Source organism: Gymnodraco acuticeps, unplaced genomic scaffold (assembly GCF_902827175.1).
Source record: "Gymnodraco acuticeps unplaced genomic scaffold, fGymAcu1.1, whole genome shotgun sequence".
Classification (NCBI taxonomy): domain Eukaryota; kingdom Metazoa; phylum Chordata; class Actinopteri; order Perciformes; family Bathydraconidae; genus Gymnodraco; species Gymnodraco acuticeps.
Genome location: NW_022991154.1, coordinates 6,028,947 through 6,034,724, shown reverse-complemented (window position 1 = coordinate 6,034,724; position 5,778 = coordinate 6,028,947). Strand labels below are relative to the sequence as shown.

General features: G+C 39.4%; 1 long non-coding RNA gene across 1 annotated transcript; it reads right to left on the bottom strand.

Annotated features, from left to right (window-relative positions):
• Window positions 1-2,317: 2,317 nt before the first annotated feature.
• LOC117560626 lies at window positions 2,318-5,352 on the bottom strand. The gene is made up of 3 exons (XR_004571198.1): window positions 5,202-5,352; window positions 3,891-4,036; window positions 2,318-3,102 (listed from the first exon to the last, which is right to left on the bottom strand). It is a non-coding gene; the product is annotated as an uncharacterized LOC117560626 (long non-coding RNA).
• Between the last annotated feature and the right edge of the window lie 426 nt (window positions 5,353-5,778).

Genomic DNA, 5,778 nt, shown 5'->3' with positions numbered 1-5,778 from the left:
CAGCAGGCATAACAGCCGGTGTTTCTCGTGAGTGTTTTCCCCGGGAAACAAACACAATACACACAAATGCAAAAATACACAAACACACACACACACACACACACTCGCGAGCTTCCCCCAGACCACACTGTAAAAAAAAATATATAAATATAATGAATTTCCTTTACAGAGAAACACTGTTATTTTACAGGTATCTTCCCTTGTTTATTACGGACATAATTTAGAGTTAAGCATGTAAAAACTGTTATTTTACAGTTTTATCCTAAATTATTATGGTCAAACACCTTCAATAAAGTGACAGAACTTAAAGTTCAGCAGTGAAATACCGTTATTTTACAGTTTTATCCTAAATTATTACGGTCAAACACCTTCAATAAAGTGACAGAACTTAAAGTTCAGCAGTGAAATACTGTTATTTTACAGTTTTATCCTAAATTATTACGGTCAAACACCTTCAATAAAGTGACAGAACTTAAAGTTCAGCAGTGAAATACTGTTATTTTACAGTTTTATCCTAAATTATTACGGTCAAACACCTTCAATAAAGTGACAGAACTTAAAGTTCAGCAGTGAAATACTGTTATTTTACAGTTTTATCCTAAATTATTATGGTCAAACACCTTCAATAAAGTGACAGAACTTAAAGTTCAGCAGTGAAATACTGTTATTTTACAGTTTTATCCTAAATTATTATGGTCAAACACCTTCAATAAAGTGACAGAACTTAAAGTTCAGCAGTGAAACACTGTTATTTTACAGGTTTATCTGCTCTTTTTAGTCAATAACCTTTAATAAAAGTACAGCACTAAAACTTCTACGGGCAAAACATCCGTAAAAAAACGGTCAAATGACTGGCAGCAGCAGGCTGCCAAACAAAAACCATAACATTAAAGTAAAAAAACTGAAATAAAGTGCAAAAGCAATTAATATAGAGGAATTGTCCTTAAAGATTTTACAGGAAAACACTTTCCTCTCTTTTCAAAATACATTGTCTTAAAATGTTACATTCAAATACCTTAAATAAAGTTCTGATGAGAAAAACTGTTTTTTACATTTTTTTTTTATTAGATTTGTATGATCTTACACCAACATAAATACAGAACCTAAAGTTCTACAGCTAGAATACTGTTATTTTACAGCTTTTTTTCTAACATTTTCCAATCAAACAGGTTCAACAAAATGACATCACAAAATGTTCTGTAGGAAACAATTACTCTGAAAACTTATATATATATATACAAATATTTGTAGAATTATAGTACAACTAATGAATACAGCATTTCATATTTAAACATCATACTTATAAACAGTAGAAACAAAAAGTAAGTAGAATTTTTTAAGATTACTTTGAAACATTCTCAACTGAAAATAACAAGATTTACAAAATGGCGACATATGTTCACATTGTACATTTGAAGGAGCAGTGTGCAGGATTTAGTACGTCTAACATTGGGGATGTAGGTTCCAACCAATGGATAACTTGTTCACTCACCCTCATATCCCAAGTTTGTAGGATAATGTATGTTGGCTGCAAAAAACACGAGGCCCAATCATGTTTCCTCTGTCCATTCTGCGCTACTGTAGACGTGGCAGTGCAACCTAGAGGACAAACAGATCAGAATCAGAAACGGGTTTATTGCCAGGTAGGTTCACACGTATGAGGAATTTCACTAGGTGTCGTGGTGCATACATACAAATTAAAAAAATTACACAGATAGCAAACTATATTAAGAACACTAATAAAAATATAGTAAGATAGCAATAAAATAAAGCAGTAATTTACATCGAAATAGAATGCAATAAATGATAGAATATAAAATATGTGCAGTAAGCAATATTTAAACATTGCATTATTTACCATCCTGTGATCTCCATTATGTAATGCATAGAGTCTGCGTTGTGGCTGAGGTAAAGTGTCAGTGGGGGGGGCGGGCCTTGTTGAGGTGGCGAGAGGTTTTGGTCCTGATGGAGAGAGGTGTTGGTGCTGATGGAGAGAGGTGTTGGTCCTGGTGGCGAGAGGTTTTGGTCCTGATGGAGAGAGGTTTTGGTCCTGATGGAGAGAGGTTTTGGTCCTGATGGAGAGAGGTGTTGGTCCTGATGGAGAGAGGTGTTGGTCCTGGTGGCGAGAGGTTTTGGTCCTGATGGAGAGAGGTGTTGGTCCTGATGGAGAGAGGTTTTGGTCCTGATGGAGAGAGGTTCTGGTCCTGATGGAGAGAGGTTCTGGTCCTGATGGAGAGAGGTTCTGGTCCTGATGGAGAGAGGTGTTGGTCCTGATGGAGAAAGGTTCTGGTCCTGATGGAGCGCGGAGGGGAAGGGGGTGAACAGTTTGTGTCCAGGGTGGGAGGGGTCGGCCACTATCTTCCCGCCTCAGGGTTCTGGAGGCATGCAGGTCGTGGAGGGATGGCAGATTACAGCCGATCACCTTCTCTGCAGAGCGGATGACACGCTGCAGCCTGCCCTTATCCTTGGCTGTGGCTGCAGCGTACCAGATGGTGATGGAGTATCCTCGGCTGTGCTTTTTTGGTGAGGGAGCAGATGTTCTGCTCCCGTTTGAGGTCCTGGGCGATGATGGTGCCCAGGAAGCGGAAAGATTCTACAGCAGTTACTGGGGAGTCACACAGAGTGATGGGGGTGGGTGGGGCTGTGTTCTTCCTAAAGTCCACAACCATCTCCACTGCCTTGAGAGCGTTGAGCTCCAGGTGGTTTTCCCCACACCAGGTCACCAGATGGTCCATCTCCCACCTGTAGGCAGACTCGTCCCCACCAGAGATGAGTCCGATGAGGGTGGTGTCGTCTGAACTTCAGTAGCTTGACAGACTGGTGACTGGAGGTGCAGCTGTTGGTGTACAGGGAGAAGAGCAGAGGGGAAAGAACGCAGCCTTGAGGGGAACCGATGCTGATGGTCTGGGAGTCAGAGAGGTGTTTCCCCAGCCTCACGTGCTGCTTCCTGTCAGACAGGAAGTCTGTGATCCACCTGCAGGTGGAGACGGGCACGTGCAGCTGGGAGAGCTTGTCCTGCAGCAGAGCCGGGATGATGGTGTTGAAGGCGGAGCTGAAGACCACAAACAGGATCCTGGCGTAGGTTCCTGCTGTGTCCAGGTGCTGGAGGAGGAAGTGAAGTGATAACTATTAGTAAACCATAATGATGGATGTTATTATCAGCAGCTGCCAATAGATCCCCTACATCTTGTATGATGGACCTTTGAAGCAGGGTTACACAAAACACACACACACAAAATTGTAAAACAGTTATTGAGAGCATCCCAAGGGCATTGATCCTATGCTAAACCTTCCAGAACACCAACTTTCTAATACCTTAGAAACGACAACTAGCCGTTGGCACGAATGTAATGCTTCAGCTTCCTACAACTTTAAAGCTGTATGGACGTGGCTCTATGAAGAGTCGTTCATATTTTCTCATTATTTCATAAGTTTAGAAGGGGTAACAACAGTTACCTTTTGTTAATTTTACCTCGAGCCAAACTTGTGCGACTTGTTTCTGAAATCCCTTTCTCTTAAAGTGAATACATAAAATAAAAAAACAGTGGAGCTTACCCTAAAACTAACCACTGGATAGGGTTAACCCTAACCCATATATATTTTTGTATATATATTTTTTTAAATATATATATAGCACCAAATTGCAACTAATCTATATCTACGGTCACTTTTCACATTGAACATGAGCTCTTTTATTAAATAAACTAAACGCTTTCATTTTAAGTTGAGTTTAGTGTTTTTGACCCTAAGAAACACTTATGCATTAATCAATAACAATAATCCACAGCTCCTCTCTCTGCTCCAGAGGATTTAAAGAATATATCAGCAGTAAACCTAGGGGAAACACTGACATTCAATATTATGTTAGAGACAAGTTAGTTATTACTCACATATCAAAGTCTTTTCATCTGCAAGATGGAAGAATAGCTGGGTGCTGCCTGAAGAGACTGATGAGGAGTCACTGGCTGGCTTCAGCAGCTTTCCACACAAAGCCATCACATGTTCTGTTCCATAGTCTTCACTGTCCACTGGTGCTCTGTCAAAAGAGTGAACATCACAGCTGTCATGGTAACCCTTTGTTACACAACATACAACCAACATGCATCAAAAGTGACCCAAATTAGTTTAAATTGTAAATATCTTTGCAATAAATTACCTCCAGGAATTCCTCAATTAACCTGTTTTTGATCAACACCAATTCTAATTTTCATTTTAACTTTCTTACTTTTTTTTAATAAAAATCATGTTTGTATCACTTCTAAGGCACAACATGGGTAAAAATTATCCGTATTATTTCATATGTTATTCCTAGTGTTTATTTAAATACATTGTTTTTGATTACCACAGATCATTATTTTAATTCTCCAGTTCTAATTGATTAACTAAAATAGTTTATGCCAAGTGTGATACAAATGCAAAAAAATAAAGATACTTTAATGATAATTTTGTTAAAAATAATCATTTTAGCAGAGATTTGGACCAAGCATGTATGATGTAGTAATACAACAACTATGTTAGTTCACACAGTGTGACATTAGCTAGTCATGTTAGCTTGTAATATATAGAGCAGAGCTAACTAGCAAGTTAGCCAAACGTTAGTGGTTAGCAGTTTATGCTATGATAGCTGTTGGCTACTGAACATTAACAAACTGGATTGCGCAGTAAAAAAGCTGTGAAACGTTACAATAAGATTGGCGACAACACTGTGACACCCTGCTGCACGTTTATGTGTAATCGTCCCGCGTTGGAGACGAGAGGATGGCGGCAGCACTGCAATAAGCTGTAAGCTAACGTTAGCAGCCACCTTGTTAACCTGTATAGCCCGATTGTCCCGCCGGTGGGACATCTTGCAAGAAACAGCATCTCAGGACTTCTTAAAATGTAACAACCTATTAATGATGCTTACCCACTTAACGGGAAGAAACTCAGCTAACTGACGATATTAACCATTTTTAATTAAACTTAACACAAGTCTAACAGCTAACGGGGCTAACGCTACTTTAGCACATAACTGGCAAAATCGATCTTTTTCACTATCATATGAAAGCTGAGATTCCACAGATTCCCTTAAAATATATGTCTCATCACTCAAAACTCACTGAACTAGAAGAAGAAACGTAACCTTAAATACACAATTAAACATTCACAAACTAAGGATTATCTAAATACATGTTTAACTCCATTACAGTTGCAGGACTCACCAGATCTCAAGTCTTCTGTTCTCTGTTGACGTCCCGATGCTCATATTTAACGTGTAGATGTAAAACTATCCCGATATTAGTCCATAAACTCGTGAGCAGACATACAGACAGCTCTGTAGCTCCGCAGGAGAGCCGCTCAAACTGACGTGGAAGTTTCAAATTGGATTGAAAGGCGCGGACAGTGCTCATTGGCAGATTTTTTCGATGACGTTGATATCAACCAATCAGGAGTGTCGTGGACTCATTCCAATCCTGCTTGTCTTGTCTGCCGTTGTATGGCTGGATTCTATTTCAAGTGCCGTAGCTTTTTACATACATTTTCCTTTTTTTTTATTTGACACTTTTTTTTTTACAGTTAACTATTTTAGTATAGATGAGAGTAACAAATGCGTCACTTCCGGCCAAAAATAACGGCTCCGCCCACTTTTTGGGGAAAACAACGCTGTCAGTTGAATGGCGGTCAATACAAATTCTGAAGTTTTTGCCAATCCGATCAGAAATTTAAGAAGAAAAAAGATTTTTGGATCTTCAAAGAGCCCGATTCCAATGGCCAGACGGGCAAACAATTGCATTAAGC